The sequence below is a fragment of the Pyrus communis genome, chromosome 12 (genome assembly GCF_963583255.1).
Source record: "Pyrus communis chromosome 12, drPyrComm1.1, whole genome shotgun sequence".
NCBI lineage: Eukaryota > Viridiplantae > Streptophyta > Magnoliopsida > Rosales > Rosaceae > Pyrus > Pyrus communis.
In genome coordinates, this window is record NC_084814.1 from 5,259,860 (window position 1) to 5,278,955 (window position 19,096).

Below are 19,096 nucleotides of genomic sequence, written 5' to 3' on the forward strand. Positions count from 1 at the left end.
ACATAACAAGGCCGGTAGTCAGCAGAAGCATTGCAACTGCTGCTGGTACCAACACCTAGCTGAAGATCACCAGCAATGGTGGTGCTGCCAGCAAAGCAATAACAACCGCCGTGAGTGTCAAACCAGAGAGGACGGAGAGAGACCGGAAAAGGTTATTGCAGTTGAGGTCTTGGCTAATTGATAAGAGAGGGTTTTGTGGATTTTGAACCATTTATGTGCGTGTCAAATTATGATTTGTTTTCAAAGGACCATCTGAAGCGGCCTTTGAAGGGACTTACACAAGGAGTTTAGGCATTATTCATGATCCTTTGAAGGGACTTGCACAAGGAGTTTAGGCATTATTCATGATCTATCATGAAGACTCACAGACTAGTTTGATACTGGCATAAATGTCAGTTTGAATTTGGTACGAACTTGACTTGTCGATCAAGCCACTGCATATCGTTGTCCAGCAGAACATAATCAGAAACAGCGGGATGGCAAAATTGTTGCCAGATACTTAAGCTGTGAGGCAATCTAGCTCGCTAGCTAGCAGCACGAGACATGGCCCTTGGATGCTTAGACCCAACACGACGTGATGAGGAAATAATCAATTAAACCCCATGATTTAGAACTTCATTCCCACGAGCCAATTACACCAAAAGTTTACATGATAAACTCCTATTCCAGCATTTAACAAAACCAAAGTTTATACGCTTTCGGCAGGAATTTCATGATCAAGGTCTTTCTTTTTTATGGGGAATTTTCTTCATGACGTGGAACTTGATTTCGTCGTTCAGAAACAATTCCATAGCTTCTCAACCGTCAGCTTCATCTAAATCTGGAACTGCAGTCACTTCAGAATATACGTCATCAACAGTCGGTCATTTTTTAGTTAAAAGATTGCATGAACTTGGTAAGAGCGTTAGCCAACCTCACAATTTCAGTAGCAAGGATATCATCTGCTTCGCTTTCATATCCTCTTCACTGCCATCATCTACTTCCCTTCCATCATCTTCTTCGCTTTCATCGTCTTCTTCGCTTTCATCTTCCTCTTCCATTTCTTCTCTTCCTCTTCGCTTCCATCATCATCACTTTCATCATCTTCTTGACGTTGATACCAAACCACTATTGCAGCTAACAGAGCACCGATCTAAAACAAGTCTACTCACAAAAAAGTATACGACGACATCAGTTTCTCCATCCATTCAACTTTAAATTCTTAAGCAATGTAACATTACTGACACGACGAAGAGTCTAGTCCATTTTCAGATTCACAAAAGGCATATATAATTTGACTATTATTCATGTGCCGGCAGACTTAGGATCGTTTTGCAGTTTCCGGCTTTGTTTCATTCGCGTTTTCTTCATGCCTACTTTAAGTGCTGCAATCAAATGTAGAATTTAACACCAACTGGAGTAACAAAAGCATCACTCGAATGTACAGATTAAATCAAAACTCCTTCAAATTTAGTTTACATAAGCCATGAGACCTTATGCTTTATACAAAATTTAAGTAGTTTAGTGTACTTGAACCTCAATCATAAAAGATTACTAAGACTATTTTGACAAATCAATATTCTAAACTACTCTAGTCTACATAATACTTTAATCTATGGGAGGAGAATTCGAACTTGGGTGCAAGGGTGCGCACACTGCCTAGACCAACTGGTCTAATCGACATTTGCAAGATTTTATTTTTCAATGAAAGGATGATAATGGATTAAGCGAGTCGAACTATAGATAAGTTTGGTTGTCGGACTATAACAATAGCCTTACTTTCTAAACCCACACAAGGCGGTTAGAAAGAATGAAGAGTTTTTCGTTTAGGAAGTTTTAGGGTTTAGGAGTCTTGCGATTGTAGCCGAGGAAGGAACTCATCTCAGCCTTTGGGTTCTATAGCCTGAAGACAAGGCTGCTAGTTTCTTCGAAGTTCATGAATCGTTGGCGCCGGGTTCGGTCTTAGTAATTATATTTGTGCAAATATAAGTACGCAGAACTAGTATTAGATTGTACAGACACAAAAACTCAAAAGAGATAAGTGTTTTGATTGTAAATGTGGTTTGATCGTCTGAATGCCAAACTCTAAAATGTACTTGTGAATATCCAATCATAAAATAAACTCAGCTTTCAATGTGCTGAGCCTGATAACACATCACTTCGTCGAGAAAGCTGATGAGATGACCTATTCCAAGAAGGACACGGAAATCCTTGTTGACTGAGACTTGGATAAATAATCAGTCGATCTCGAAGCAGTGTTGTTTATCCACACTGAATGTGCTTCTTGGTCGGCTGATCTATGGCTTTTGTGTTGTTTTTCCAAACGGAAGATGTCGCCGGTTGCCTCCATAGTACTGTTTATCCAAACTGAAGAAGTGTTGGTGGGAGAAAAGAAAATAAAAATCTCAACGTGTTTGAGAAGTTTGTGGGCAGTTGTGTATTGAATTGGAGAGGGTTAGAATGATGCACTCCCTTCTCTATTTATGGCAGCAATTTCCTTAATAACCAAGTTAGAATTTTACTCGGACTAGAATTCCTCATCCTAATCTGATTAGGTTTCGACCAATCTTAACTCCCATAGGATTTTGAATCAAGTTCTTTAATCACTCAGATTTAAGTCTTGATTCTCGGCATATTTTATGATTCGAAGCATCCTTAACCTCTAAAGAATCCTTATTACACTAGGATTCAACCACTTCACCCTTATTCAGGCAAAACCATCTTCTGATAAGATTCGGCCGAACTCTTATAGACTTGGCCCATAGCAAAGAACATTCCCGATATTCCTTATTGGATCAAGAATAGTTCTAGGCTCAGCCCAAAGTATTATTTTGGGCCAAATACTTTGGGCCCAAACAAAAATAAAACTAAAATTTATCAACAAACGCATACCCAATAATCAAACCTATTATCACCGAATCTTTATCCTCCGTTCATTCTAGCTAAAACTCTAAGACGTTCTCATAGAGAAAGACAAGCTCTTTTTGAAAGATGGAGATGATGATTTTGAAGTTTTGAATCCTCCAACTAAGGTATGAATCGATTTATGCAATTTTTTTTCCGTTTGATTTGACAATCAACCCCTTTTATCAAAGCATAATTACTAGCAAAAACATATGTAAGATTTAAAATTTTAAAGTCTAGCTACTTGTGTGAATATCATGCTTTCTTTTCGTTTCATTCGTGAAGGGTGGAGGCTATACTTTGCTTGTAGTTATGATGGCAGTGCATAGCAGCAATATAGCGACTGTCCTTGAACTTGAAGGTGTTGAGTTCTTTCTATCTAGTGAAAGAAATGCATGTACATTGTCTCCAAAAGATTCCCCGTCTTCCTTTTGTTTCATTTTGTCATAATTTATTTCAGTTGTTAGATGTTGAAGATGTTTTAATTTCATGAAAATATTGGAATGTGATTTTCAAGTAGGTTTGTAGCATAGAAAAACATGCCTTCAATTTCAGAGGTGAACTTTTTATCTTGATAATGATAATTAAAACATAATCTTGTTTTAATTACGAGATTATTAGGTACCCTTATCCTCATGTAATGGGAAGATGGTGTGCCTCTACTTCTCTGCAAATTCGTGTGGGCCTTGTAGGGCTCTTACCTCTCAGATGGTGAAATGCTTTGAGTGGAAGGCAAAGAGTTTCAGATAATTTTTGTCTCCTCCGACTGTGATGAGGAAAAATTCAATGAACACTTCCAAATGCATAAACGTCGAAACGTCTCTTCATAATGATTGTGCCTTAAAGTTCGTCATTACACACAATTATGCAACCTCGATTTGCATGCTTTTTGGCCCATTCAACTAGATTTTTGGAATGATTGCAAAACATTTCTGCATTTACCCCACAACTTTTGAATCTGAGACCATCGATCTTCTTTCCTAATTGCCTATAAATACTAGTTCCTGCCTTATTCTAATTTTACACTCTCAAGAAATCCTAGAAGTCTTGCCATCTTGCTGTCAATTTTTTTGAAACCCAGAAAACCTCAAAGCCCTTGCTCTAATGGCTATCAACACTTTCATTACCAAGGTTGCAGAAGAATGCGACAAATGTCGCGACTTCATAGATCATAATGCCATCAAATCTCTCCGTTTTGAAGATGAAACAGTCCTTTCCCACCAAGCTCTGGGACCTTTATTGAAGGACAACATCCTAGAACCCATTAATGAGATGTTGAAGAAGCACTGTTTAAACCTTATTTTCCAAGGCCATGATTGGTAAAAATGGAATTCGGCTAAACCCCAAGGATCATGGTCATCTACTCCCGTGGCTTGGGCTGCTTGGGTAAACCGAATAGAACCTCATTTCGGCACTACCTGGAAGGAACTTGATATCTTTGATGCCATCAAACTCTCAACAATTGAGATCATCATGGACCAAGAACTCTTGATGGCCGCTCTAATTTTCTGGTGTACGACTACCAACAACATGATACTTCCTCTTGGCCCTATAGGGGTGACCGTATTAGATGTATGGGCCATTCTCAGCACCTCCCTAAGTGGCCTTCCAATTGATACCGTCCTTTCTAAGTATCAATTCGACCTGGACTTGAAAATGGTCTTTGAGGAACGAGCTTACGAGGTTCTAAAGAAAAAAAGATTAAGAAGTGTCAAAGGATGAGGCAAGCAAACTTCACAAAAACTTCTTTAACTATAACACGCTCATCACTTACTTTGCTGGTCAAGACAAAGATGGCCTCAAGAAAGGAGAACATGAAGCCTTCTTATTTTATTGGTACAATAAGTTCATCTTTTGTACAAAGTCAAACAAGTACCTTATTAAGAACATGCCAGTGGCTGAGGCTCTGGCTAGTGCTCATCACTTGGTGTTCAGCCTTGCCATTCTTGCCAATCTCACACGATGCCTTGCCGAAGCCACAGCCGAGAAAATCGACCTACACCAGAAGAAACCATTATGGGTCTTCCAGCTCTGGTTATAGGTTTAGTTTACAACCTTAAGGCCAAAATGTCTTGGCTTTGATTCTTTTGAAGCCATGGACCTCTTCTTGGCCCCTCGACCATCCCTAACCTACTCGGTCGAAGAAATATTCACATTCTTCTTCGGCCTAGACGACTTTCTTAACGACGAAATTCTGATATGCCGTCAAAGAAATTATCCCTTCTTCATCCATCTCCCAACATCAGTTTGGAAAGAAACTAAAGACACAGCTCTTCGGCAAAACTAAGGATCATTTTTGCTGGCTCGTGACCTTCCGTTTGGTTGCAACGCGCGTGGAGCTAACTAGGAAGTATACTATCCACACTTCTTAGCTCGGCAACTTGGTTATCTACAGGGTTGTCCCTTGCCTTTACTCACTTCTCACTCTCTTCTGAAAATGACTTTTCGGCTCCTCAGAAAAGGAATGTAACGAAGCAGAGAAAGAATTTGAAGAACGGTGCACCAGATTCTGTCTTCGACCATATTCTCTTGGGACTCATGATACCCGTACCTTCGTTGACTGGTGGACCGTTTATATTAAGGATTTTTTGGCACACCGGTCGAGGTGGCTCAAGGTATTTATCAATTTTTACATATTTTAATGCATTCAATTGATTGTCTTCGCCGTTAATTTCTCTTCAGTTTATCTAGCTGTTCATTCGATCAAACGTTCTGAAGTAGTGGCGATGGTCGCGGCGAAGAAAAAACTTGACCCACCTCTAAAAAAGGTAGTTGCAATTTCGGTTGCTACCTCCATGCATGCCTTGGTCTTTCCAATCTTGGTATGCAACACCATTGTGCCCCCAGCAAAGATGAAAGACCTCATCCTCATTCATTAAATATTTCAAACCCAGTAGCCAAACGCCAGAAATGGATGAAGGAGAATGAGTGAGTACTCCTGAAGTCACTTGTCCTGCTGCTGTTGTGGTATAAATGAAAACGCTCCCAGATCCCTCGGCTTTAATTGCTGGCCAAACGATCACTGTACAACCAATGACATAACCTACCGTCTTGGTTGAATAACTTACTCAAAACCCGATAGCCGAGGAACTTGCAATTCAGCCCTTGGCCAACCCTCAAATTGACATAGCCATTGTTGACTCAGAGCTAAACACTATTCCGGACGAGGCGATGGCTAATTTGGCCATAATGGCTCCTCCATCTAATCCAAAGACTACTGTTGTGCCGTTTGTTCTAGGCGAATATGGAGATATTTTAACACTTTACATATACTCCTAAAAAACCTGAATCTAATCCTGCTAAGCATTTCTTTGTAATCAAGAATATGTTGACGAGCCGATTCCCTTATGAGGCGCCCTCAAACACCTGAGTAGCCAAATGCAGCTTCCTTGCCTTTGGACAAAGGCAAAAGGCCATTGTATCTTTAATGCTTGGTCTCAACCAAGATGTGACTCTTCCTTTGGTTGACGCAACTGGTATTGCTGCTTCCGAGGTGGCTGTTGAAAGACCAATGGTCGAGTCAGCAGTTTCTGCAGGGCATGAAACGACTATAGAGACGTCATTTCATCCTCAGGATCAAGACCTCATATCCCTACTCAAGATGTTACTTATGCCTTTGTGAGTTTTTCTTGACCTTGATTTTGACCATTTATTCTAGAATTCTAAAAAAAAACATTAAATGTCAGATGCCTAGTCGTTCATTCCACCGAAAATTTTATGCGCCGAAGGGCGTTGTCTATATTTCATGGCCACCCACTTGGCCATCAAACATAGATAACTTTCATCGGCCATATGAATTGCATGGTTGTGTTAAACATTAGGCTCGACCATTAAGTTCTCTAGGTTCCACTAATAGCCCAGAAGATATGGCTGAAGACTCTTCTCGACAGGTTTAAAACACTTTTCTGTTGTCCTTTCTTTTTTGATTTGCTCATCTAATATTTCTTTTTGTGCAGCCTTCAAGGGAAGTTGAGCTCGATGCCTATCTTGCTAGTACATTTGGCCCTTATGTTGCCCTGACCGAGTCCAATGCTCTGACTAAACTTCAAGAAACTATCTCTTTCTCGGCTTTGCAAGCTCTTCAAAAAAAGCCTCGGCTCTGTAGGAGAATGTTTGAACCCTTGCAGTTGATGGTCTGGTAAGTAATCAAAGCATTGTTCACCTGACGGTCGTTTTGAAGCGAACTCGGCTATATTTTGATATTTTCGAGAAAGCTCTAAAAACTGACGAAGATCTCAAAGCTGCGGTGGGCGCTCAAAAAGCTATTTTACTGGAACTCGAGGCGACGAAAGCGAAGAAAGAGAAAATGGTAGATCTCGACTATCAAATTGTCAAATTTTAATCCCAAAGGTTTGCCATTGCCTTTGAGCTTGAGAGAGACTTCGAGGCAAACAAACCTCGTTTGGCAGAGTACATGGCCATTGCGAAGCGGATACAAACACTGAAGGCTGACAATAAGACTCGGCAAGTCGAGATCATTATGGGTGAAGTAAAGTGGTTGGAGTTAAAAGCTACACTTTAAGCCTTTATTCCTTAGACCCCATAAATTATGTTCTTGGTGTCGACCTGTGAGCCATTCGATTTTCGTATGTATCTTTTGTAGTACCAATGAATATTAATGAAAAATCTTTACTCTTGCATTTCCCAAGTAACTAGATAATATTTCTTTAAAAACTTCCCATTAATCGGTAACTTGTGTACCAAACTAGTGTGATCTTTGAGATGGTATGCCCCCTTGCAGAGGACCTTATGAACGATAAACGGTCATTCCCAATTCGGCGACCATTTCCTAAATTTGGGGTCCTTGATCCCGACTAGAAACACTGTTTGCCAAACCGAGTTACCTTCGCTGAAAGTCTTTTGCTTTACTCGTTAATTATAAGCTCCCTTAGTGATCTTTTTATGTGCCAATAACAGATTATAGGCATAAAGTCGAGCCTCCTCTAGATCTTCTGAATCCTGTCTCATTGCTTGACTATATTCGACGGTGAATAAACTATTTTGCTCGATAATTCGTAATGAGTTTATACTCAACTCAACCGGTAAAATTACATTGTGCCCATAGGTCAAAGCATATGAAGTTGTTCTTGTTGCCGATTGAAGTGAAGTTCTATATGCCCATAATGTCTCATTTAACTTTAAATGCTACATGCCAAGCCTTTCCTTTATCATTTTTTTGAGAATACCGATCAAAACTTTGTTACTCGCTTTGGCCTACCCATTCGCCTGTGGGTAATACATCGTGGACTGTTCGAGCTGAATTTTCAAATTCTTTGTGTAATCTCTGCATCTATTGGCTGTGAAGATCGTGCTGTTATCCGTGATAATCATTTATGGAATGCCGAATCTTGTTACAATATTCTCTTCTATGAAATCACAAACTTCTTTAGACATTAACTCAGCATATGAAATCACAAAAATATCAGTGTCACCGAAGCAATCAATGCATTTTCAAGCCAGATTGATGGGCACCGCATATTCCTGGAACTTTAGCGATCACTTGATTGGCTTATTCTAGGCCGAGACATAACAACAACAAACCATCCTCGCCTTTTCGGTATAATTCGTTCTGGTATACCACATAATTTGTAGCGTTTACCCTTGTTTTATGGTTGTGTTTGCTACTAAAATTATCGAGATATCGTATGATCGACTTTCTCCAATCATCTGGCAGCGTTTCGACTGTGCAGATACCTACAGGAGCCTCTCATTCAAGTAATGATGGCAAAGACATCACTCGTGTTTGAATTATGTCATTCGGTTTGAGTTTGTTGATTGACCAAGGCCAGGTATAGACGTCAAATAACTGGTGTGACCCAGCCTACCTTGCCCTCCCAAGAGTTATGCTCTGAAGGCAATTTGAGCCAACTTATCGGCATCGGTATTATGAATTTGAGAGATATGCTTGAATGTGATGCCTACAAATGATTTGGCTAAATAGTTGGCGACCATGTGATACGACGCCAAAGTATAGCTCATGCAACAGAAATTCCCGTTGAGCTAGTTAATCACAAGCTTTGAATTACTGAGGATAAGTAGTCGAGCTGCTTTCAAGTCAGGAAGAATGTTAAGGCCAATAACAAGGGCTTCGTATTCGGCCTGGTTGTTGGTACAGTTGATATCTAACTTTGAGAGAAAAATATCATCTGTAGTGGTCAGGTGATTGAATGACAATGCCGACACAGGCCGAGGTCGTAGTATTAGACTCGTCAAAATACATCGTCCAATAATTGTGACATGTTAACACCATGTTGATTTCTACATTGTTGCCCCCAAATTCGTATGGAAAAGGGTATTGGGCAAGGAAATCGGCCATGGCTTGACCTTTGACGGCTTTTTAGGGAACATACTACAAATTAAATTCAAATGAAGCCATTGTCCATTTTCCAATGCTGCCATTGACTATTGGCCGAGTAAGCATGTAATGAATAACATCGATTTAGGCAATGATGTGATGCATGGGCTTGGATGCGGCAAAGAATAAAGCCAAGCTATAAAGCATGGATACAGATACAAATACGGCAACGACACAGTGATACAAAAAATCTCTAAAAATTAAGATGCAATACGTTGTGGATGCTGCAAATAAAAATGTAGATAGCAACAAAAATATACATTTTAAAACATAATTCATCATTCAAATTCAAGTACATTTGAGTTGTTAGAGAAGAAAAGTTCAAAATCTAATCCTCTTTATACAGTAAAAGAAGTGTGAGTCTCGTATTCATGGTTTTAATTAGAGGGAATCTCTTTGTATTCAGCAACTTTCAATCATAGATGTCTCCTATTAATTTTCTCCTCCTCATTACCTTTTTTGAAAGTGTAAATGTATCCTAAAAGCCGGATACGTGTATCCCAAAAGCCGGATACGTGTATCCATCATGTCAAATTCGTGTCCATTAATCAGGATACGTGTCGGATGAGTATCTAAGAGTATCAGGCAAGTATCGAATACAAAATACGAGACCAAACAGAAGTATCCATGCATCATAGGAGCTAAGCATAGTTTCTTAACAGCCGAATAATTTATTTCAACCGAGTTGAGATTTCGTCTAAGGTAAAAGATGGCATGTTCCCGACCGGTGTCGTTATCTTGTGTTCGGAGACAACCAATGGATTCTTCGGCAGTTGAGATATACAACTTGAGAGGCTTACCACACTGAGGCGACATGAGAACATGAGGGCTAGTGAAACAAACCTTAATTTGTGTAAAGGCATTCTGATGTTCTTCTCGCCATTCCAATCGGTCAGAATCTTTGAGTTTTAGGAGCGTGAAAAAAACTTTCATTTTTCCCGCCGAATTAGAAATAAATTGACGAAGAAAATTGATCTTGCCGAGCAAGGATTGCAACTGTTTCTTTGTCGTTGAGGGTGGAGCATCGATAATTGCACGAGCCTTGTTCTTATCTACCTCGATTCCTCGATGATGCACATGGAAACCCAAAAAAATTCTTGCAAATACACCAAAAACACATTTAGCAGGGTTCATTTTGAGTTTATGTTGGCGTATGCGGATGAAAGTTTGCCGAAGATCCTCTAATTGTGTTCGACGACGTTTGGACTTGACTACGACATTGTCGATGTATACTTTAACAGTTATGCCAATCAGGTCGTGGAAAATGGTATTCATGGCATGTTGATATGTGGCGTCGGTGTTCTTAAGTCTGAAAGGCATGACGAACCATTCGTAGGTACCTAGTGTCCAAAGGCATCCAAAAGTAGTTTTATAAAATTGGCGTGGTTGTCCATGAAAGATAAAATCTCGTGGTTTGCTTGTAACTGGCGTGGCCATCCATGAAAGATAAAATCTTGTGGTTTGTTGCGACATCGATTAATAAATCTGAAATCGGCATTGGATATTCATCTTTAGTGGTTGCCAAATTTAAATTACGAAAATTGATGCAGATGCACAAAACACCATTTTTCTTTAAGACTAGGACAATATTTGCCAACCATTCGACGTATCGAGCAGTTCGAATAAAGCCGGCTTTTGAAAGTCAAACAAGTTCGTCTTTTATGCCGAGCTGAACTTTGGTCGAGAATCATCTTAGAGGTTGGTGGAAAGGTTTACATCCAAGTTTGATACACAGTTCGTGTTCAACCAGTGCTCGATCAAGTCCAGGCATCTAATGGTAACTCCAAGCAAGACAGTCTTTAAATTCCTCAAGTAATTTACAAAGTTCATTTTTCATAGGCTGATCAACAAGGAACTAATAAATAAAGGCCGAGGTTCGTTGGCCATTCAAAAATTTGTCTCTTCTAAAGGATATTTGACTTTAGGTCGATTATCTTCGAGCTTGGCTGGTACAGCCCGTATTTTATTGAATGACAACTCTGGGCTGTTATTCCATTCGACGAGGAACTCTATTAACTTCATGCCAAAATTTAGTTGCCTGGATATAGTGAGCCAGTGGGCCAATAGTCGTTCCATCGTAGATAAAACTACGGCCCTTCGTTTGTTTCGTCATGTTGTGTCAGTCATCAGGACAATCTTGATGGCTTTATGGATAGAGATTCTGGTCGGCATTCCTTCTTCATTGAAGCCTTGTAAAATGATATAGCCGACCTGGTCATCGTAATAACAGGCTTGAATCATGTTGGCTTCAAATGGTTGGTTATTGGCTATATGAACTACGACTGATTTATCGTCCCAGAAAATAAGGACATGGTATAATGACGAAGGAATACAGCTAGTCTGGTGGATCCAGTCGCGGTCGAGCAATGCATTGTACTCAGTTTTTTAATCAATTATAAAAAAAAAATGGTCATATGATTTCGACCTGCAACATTTACTTCTAAAGGCATGACTCTTTTAGTCTAAGATTTCGCCAACAAAGCTGCTCATGGTCATGCCGAATGGAATGAGTTCATCTTTAAAGCATCTCAGAGCTTTCATTATAGAAACAGACATGATGTTGACTGTTGCCCCACAACCAACAAAGACTTTGGATATCAGATATCCTTTGATATGAGACGTTACGGACAACGGCTTCAAGTGATGAAGGTTGATGGTTGAAAAGTGGGGAAATAGCTCAGTTAAGGCTGCTCAGAGTTTGTCCTCCTTGCTAATTGGTTCAGCTTCTTTAATAGCCATGAAGTCGACTTGTATGGTCTTTTTGGCAACTACATCACCATCTAAAAAGCTTGGTTGAGATGTGGTTAGCTGGAATTCTATAGATAGGACATAGACCATGCTAATTTCCATGTTGTCGAGGATTGAGGGCCCCAATGGGTCACGATCTCCATCTTCTGGATTGTTTGGCAGAATATTTTAATCTTTGGTCACACTAACTACGTCATCTTCAACCATAGGCAAAATATGTGCACCTGATGTACCTGGCGTGGCCGTTTCATCTTCGGCTTCAGCAACTGGTTCCCCTATCGCTGGAACTTGGTTTTGTGTTTGCAAATCTTTGTGAACCCGCTCCTGATATACGATGCGAGCATCTTGTATTTCTAGATAAACGTCTAACCTTTTAACTCGCTCCATCTTTTCGACCGTGAAGCCGAGTAAGGATACGGACGAGAAAACCTCAAAATGATAATGATGTTGCAAATATTACAGACCATCTGGAGAGAATGAAAGGTATGTAGGGTTTAAATTGGTATATGGGTCGACGTAGAAGTCGAGAACATTAGCTTTGCAAATATGTTGGAATCTGGCCTTCATCCCAAATCTGACCATTTTTGGATAATTTGTTCGGTGTCGGAGCCGATCAAAACTAAATCGAGAGACTCCTCACATACCTTTGGGAGGCTGTATAGATTGTTTATCAAATTTTGCTTGTGAAATTCCGGCATATATTCTAGAGCTGCACCAAAAAGTGGCGGATGGCGATTCGTGGGGACTTTAATTAATGGCTCTTGTGGCTGTAATGAAGGAAGTTTGCACTCGGCCTCCTTCTTGAAAGGCCCTATACAAGCTTTCATTTCTAAGATTCTTCAATCTTTGGTTCAAAATTGCGATCAATTACTTTCTTTCGTTGAAGTAACTCGGTCATGGTCGCTGAAGTTTGTTAATCAACCTCATTCTTTGCAATTTCTTTAGGTTGCCATTTTGTGATCGAAACTTCTTGAGTTGCTTGCCGACAGGCCATGCAATCCATCCTTTGTCGACATGTTTCTAGGATTTAGACAAAATGGTATATGCACCGGTAAGGGAGTTGTAACGATACCAACCGTGGTCGTGTAGCTCAGGTGGTTTGAAGGTACACTGGGTCGTGGATGTACTTGAACTTCCAGAGTTGTGTACATAATAGTCCTTATCATAAAACGACTCGTTGAAATTAAGTCGTCATATAGCTGTACATGGTTTGTAATTCTGTTGTTAAGGGCCGAGTATGTTAAAAACCATTTACTGGTGTTGACCCGAGCTAATCATTGGTTGAGATTTTGCCGAAACCATTGGTGCGGGTTATGGTGATTCGGCCCAAGGTTTTTATGGTTGTGGCTCAGCTATGATGACTTCCGATCAACATCTATTACATAGGATCATTGGGCTTTCAGACTTATATGAACATGAGTCAGATACTGGCTCAACATAGGCTGGATTTGAGAAGAAACTAGGTGGGTCATTTTAGGATAAGAAATCTATCCTTAGACGCGGCCAGGGATTCTATCTTAGGACATGGTATGTTAGGATATACTTAGCTTTTCCTTTTTTCTTATCCTTTGGCAGATGGGTGTTTACCATGTTCACCGTTGCCGAAGGAAAAAGATCAGTATCAACCAACATTTGTGTTTTCTCTAGGAACTTCAGTTTGTCATTGTCAATCCAGCTTTGAATGGCATCACGGAACACGATACAGTTATTCGTCGTGTGTTTATTTGAGTTGTGATACTTGCAATGTGTTTTCCCTTTTAAATCTTTGGCCTTAGGAATGTTATGCTATGGCCAAAGCTTAATGATCTTTGCAAGTAATAGCTGGTCGAAGATAGCATCAGTGTTGGTGATGTCAAAAGTGTATACCTTTGATGTTTTGACGACTGCTTCAACAAAGGCCGAGTGTAATGATCCGTCCCAAAAAATTATAATTTTTATAATTTTAAAATGTGAATTTACAAAAATGCCCTTCGAGGAAAATACATCGACTTATGTTGATGACCTTGTCGTGTCATGTAAGGTTTATTTTCTTGGCGTAATCTTGTAGTAATCGTCACTACAAATGCGTGGGTGCAAACGGAACGTGATTTGGGGTTATAACGAATGAGATATGAACATTTAAAATTGGGGGCATTTTAGTAAATTTAATATTTTCTGGAAGGCTCTAGATTTTTGGAGCAAAGAATGATCATGCCACATGTGTGGCTGTGCTGGAAAGGAAATGAGGAATAAGGAGAGGCGCGGACCAATCAATGAAGGGAGGAGGGAGAGTTACCAATAGGGAAAACAGGAAATGAGGGGAAATGAGGGAGAGAAGAAACACGGGATCCATGACCCGTTTCTCCTTTTTTCGACCTAACCACCTATAACCAACTCCACAACCTTCCTTCTTCACATTTCACCCAAAAATCGAAGGAATTGGGCTCTAAATTATGAAGTTCGAAGCCGTCGGCTCCGACAGCAACCCGTGAGTCTCTAGGCAGCGATTCACCATGTTTGAATGCATTCTCATCGATCCCCACCATCAAATAACTCCCTTTGAGCTCAGAAACAATTTCCAATCATTGGTTGGAGCGCTGAAGTCGATATGATGACGACTCAAGAAGCACCATTTTTAAGGTTTCTGACGGGTTCTAATGAAAATGGGGCTTTTCCCGGCCAAATTGACCTTAGTCACATGTATGAAAGTTGTTCTTCTCATCGAGATCTTTCTTTCTGTAAAATTTGAGAACTTTTAGAGTTGTTGGATTTTTTGGCAAGTCGGGGCAACCGATCGTCACTCGTAGTGGCGCATAGAGGAAAAACCCCGAGGTACCTCGACATGCCAAATCCGAATCCGCCATCTGCTTCCCCAAATTCTAGCATTTTAGTAGAGTTTTACTAAAAGGTCCTTAATTGTGTTTAGGCGCGTTGGCGGGAAACGATGTCGTCCTCACTAGTTCGAGCGGTTCTCGGGCAATAAGTGGACCCCTTCTAAACTTATATATTTTTATAAAATATTGGCCTAGCATGCATTTCATATTTCGTGCATTTAATACGTTTTACAATACGTTTTTTTGGATTTTCTATAATTATGGTTTATATAGAATTCATGATTTAATTGCTTTTACGGAATATTCATGATTTTATCGAAATTACACTTATGAACGGTTATGAATTATGGGATTTGCATATATGGATTTCTATTGATCTTGAATATAACTTATATTATGGATTTATGAATATGATTTATTTTATGGACTTATGAACATGATTTGCCGTGGATTTATGATACGAGATTTTGAGATATGTTTTGGTACTTACCTAGTAGGTTATCATACGGCACATCCGCACACCACAGGTATTATGTCTATAGCCATAGGACACAGATGATGGACGAGTGAGATATGATATATTATATACCTCAAACTTCACCGTCGAAAGCAGTGTCGGACAGCTTCACTAGCCACGGTTAGTGTCGGTGTGGATGTTATGCTATTTGATTCAGCTTCACCTAATGGTGATGGACAGGTTATTCAGCTTCACCTTCGGGTGATGGACAAGTTATACAGCTTCACCTTCAGGTGATGAACAGGTACTTCCTTCAGGCAACTATGATACCTCTAGTTGAGTACCTCACTAATGACATTTACGAATTTACCTTTAGGCGTTATTACCATTTATGAGCACGGGTTTTTACATACATGTTTTGACGAATGGTTTACATGGCAGGCTAGGGTTTTTCATAAAACCTATATGTAGTATTATATATGTATTTTCAAAACAAAGTGTTATTATGTTCATAAACAAAATGGTTTCCCTATTATTAGTATTATTATAAACTTTAGTCCACACACCTTTTCTGGTTTTGCGCCCCTTCATGAGTTAAGATTGAGGCATTTGATCTCGGCGTCAGGACATTTCAAAAGAGGTATCCTCGAGTCTCTTTAGTATCAGTATCATTCCCTTGTTCGTATCTTTTCCGTAATCATTCCGTATTATTTTTAGTAGTTGTATGCTCTGAATACGTTCCTGCTATGGTTTAACCATTCTAATTGCATATATTTTATTTGTATGCATGTTTTAAATGGATTCGTCACCCTCGGGTGTCGGCCAACACGTGTCTACCTTAGTACGTGGGGATATCGGGGTTTGGGTATGTCACCGAGCATGTTTTGATGTCTTTGGAACTAGAGTGAGCCAATGCCTTGCATACATAAAGTTTGTCAATCAACCACTATCTCGGCCACGTCTATATTGACGTAGTGGGATTTGACACCTCACGGATGCATAACTTATCGTTGGATTCTTATAAATCGTCCCACGGGTTAGGGTGTTCGAGATTTTTTCTTCTTTAAGAAAATAACCATATTGCTCGACGTGTTGAGCCAGGTCATACATATCTCGAAAGTTTGCTCCAAAGAATTTCTTCTTGTATTCCACATCTAGGCCATTCTGAGCGAGGTTAACAAATTCGACCTCGGGGAGAGGTACTTGGCACTAATTCACGGCCGATTTGAACTTGGTAAGAAATTCCATTGGGGACTTATCAGATGACTGAGCCATTATAGCCAAAGAAGATACTAACACTTCCATTTTGAGTCGATAAAATTGCTTATGAAATTTCTCAACCAGTTCCTCCCAGTTTTGTATAGAATTTGGTGGACGGTTGATGTACCATGCGAACGCCGTGCTTGTCAACAAGAAATTAAATAGCTATAGTTTATGGAAATCACTATTGACATCTCCACATTGGACAATAAATCTAGCCACATGTTCGAATGAGGACAAAGATGATTCCCCAACAAAAAGACTGAAATCTGGGATTTTGAATCCTCGGGGATATTCAAACCTTTCGACAAAGGCTGGATATGGATGGATAAACTTTGGGAATTTTGGCCTTTTTTTCAAGGCCGAATTGATCATTCTGTGTACTTCACCCATATCCATGGATGTCATTTATGTTCTTAGGCCAAATTCGGTCGAACTCATGCTTGGTTCATTGTATGTTTTTTCAAGATCGATCGTCTTGGGCCAAGTGAGTTCTACCTTGGCCTATATTGGCAGCATCCTTTTCCTTCTTAATGAAGCATTTTTTTTTAAAAAGGCACTGCCTGGGTTGATCGACGGGGTTATTCTCGTGAGCTTTGTTAACTAGAATTTCAAGCAACCTATTATTCACCGAGTTGTTCTCACGCACTGCTTCAAGTACGCTTTTCATCTCTCGGCCAAAAATTTGCTTAAATTGTTAAGATTGTTTTTCCAACCATCATCGAAAAAAAAAATTAGACAGTACACCAGAGGTTTCATCGTCATCGTCACAATCCTATACTGGGCCTTCGATAAAACCATCATTTGCCATCCTAGTAGTTTAGGTGAAGACCACGACATCATGGTTCTGACTACCAAGATTAATTTTCGTATCTCGGTGAATTGTGCCAGTGGCTTTCGGTGTCACAGCAACAGGAAGATCATGTGCCTGCGACACGTTACTATGGACTTGACTTTGAACTATAAGTGCTAAACTGGTAGTTGTTTTTTTTTTATTGACCGTGTCTCAATGGTCATGAACTTCGTAGCTTTAGCACTGGGTACCATTGGGCATGCCAAAATGTTGATCTTAAAAACTACCTAGCCTACGTGGCATACATGCTGAGTAATTAACAAGCTAACTACGTTCTTCGGTTGAATGCGGGGTGTGCCAATTAGTCAGCCGAGCTCTGGTGGGCAGTAAAATGTATGTTGATGTGGCATTGGGCGCGCTGCTGATTTCGAAGTCTTGCAATTGTGGCTGAGGAAAGAAATCATCTCGGCTTTTGGGTTCTAGAGCCTGAAGACAAGACTGCTAGTTTGTTCGAAGTTCATGAATCGTCGGCATCGGGTTCGGTCCTAGTAATTATATTTGTGCAAATATAAATACGCCGAACTGGTACCAGACTGTACGGATATAAATACTTAAAAGAGATAAGTATCTTGATTGTAAATGTGGTCCGGCCGTCTGAATGCCGAACTTGAAAATGTACTTGAGTATATCCAATCATAAAATAAACTCAGCTTTCAATGTGCTGAGCCTGGTAACACCTCACTTCGCCAAGAAGGCTGATGAGATGACCCTTTCCAAACTGAAGGTGCTCCTCGGTCGGCTAATTATACGGCTTCAGTGCTGTTTATCCAAACTGAAGACGTCGCTGGTTGCATCCACAATGCTGTTTATCCAAATTGAAGATGTATTGGTGGGAGAAAAGAAAATAAAAATCTCAAGGTGTTTGAGAAGTTTCCACGGGGCAGTTGTGTGTTGAATTGGATGGGGTTAAAATGATGCACTACCTTCTCTATTTATAGTATAAACTTCCTTGATAATCGAGTTAAAATTTTACTCGGACTAGAATTCCTCATCCTAATCTGATTAGGTTTTGACCAATCCTAACTCCCATAGGATTCTGAATCAAGCTCTTTAATCACGCAAATTCAATCGACATCTTTTTTTATTCGAAGCATCCTTAATTTCTGAAGAACCCTTATTGCACTAGGATTCGACCACTTCACCCTTATCCAAGCAAAACCATTTTCTGATAGGATTCGGCCAAATTCTTCTGGACTTGGCCCATAATAAAGAAAATTCCTGATATTTCTTATTAGACTGAGAACAATTCCAGGCTCGGCCCAAAACATTATTTTGGGCCCAAACAACAATAAAACTAAAATTTATCAACAAACTTATACCCAATAATCAAACCTAATATCACTGAATCTTTTTCCTCCGTTCATTCTAGCTAAAAGTCTAAGACGTTCTCACAGAGAAAGACAAGCTCTTTTTGAATGATGGAGATGATGATTGTGAAGTTTTGAATCCTTCAACTAAGGTATGAATCGATTTATGCAATTTTTTTTCGTTTCATTTCACAATCAACCCCTTTTTCAAAGCATAATTACTAGCAAAAACATATATAGGATTTAAAATTTTAAAGTCTAGGTACTTGTGTGAATATCATGCTTTCTTTTTGTTTCATTCGTGGAGGCTATACTTTGCTTGTAGTTCTGATGGCAATGCATAGTAGCAATATAGCGATTGTCCTTGAATTTGAAGGTGTTGAGTTCCTTCTATCTGGTGAAAGAAATGCATGTATGTAG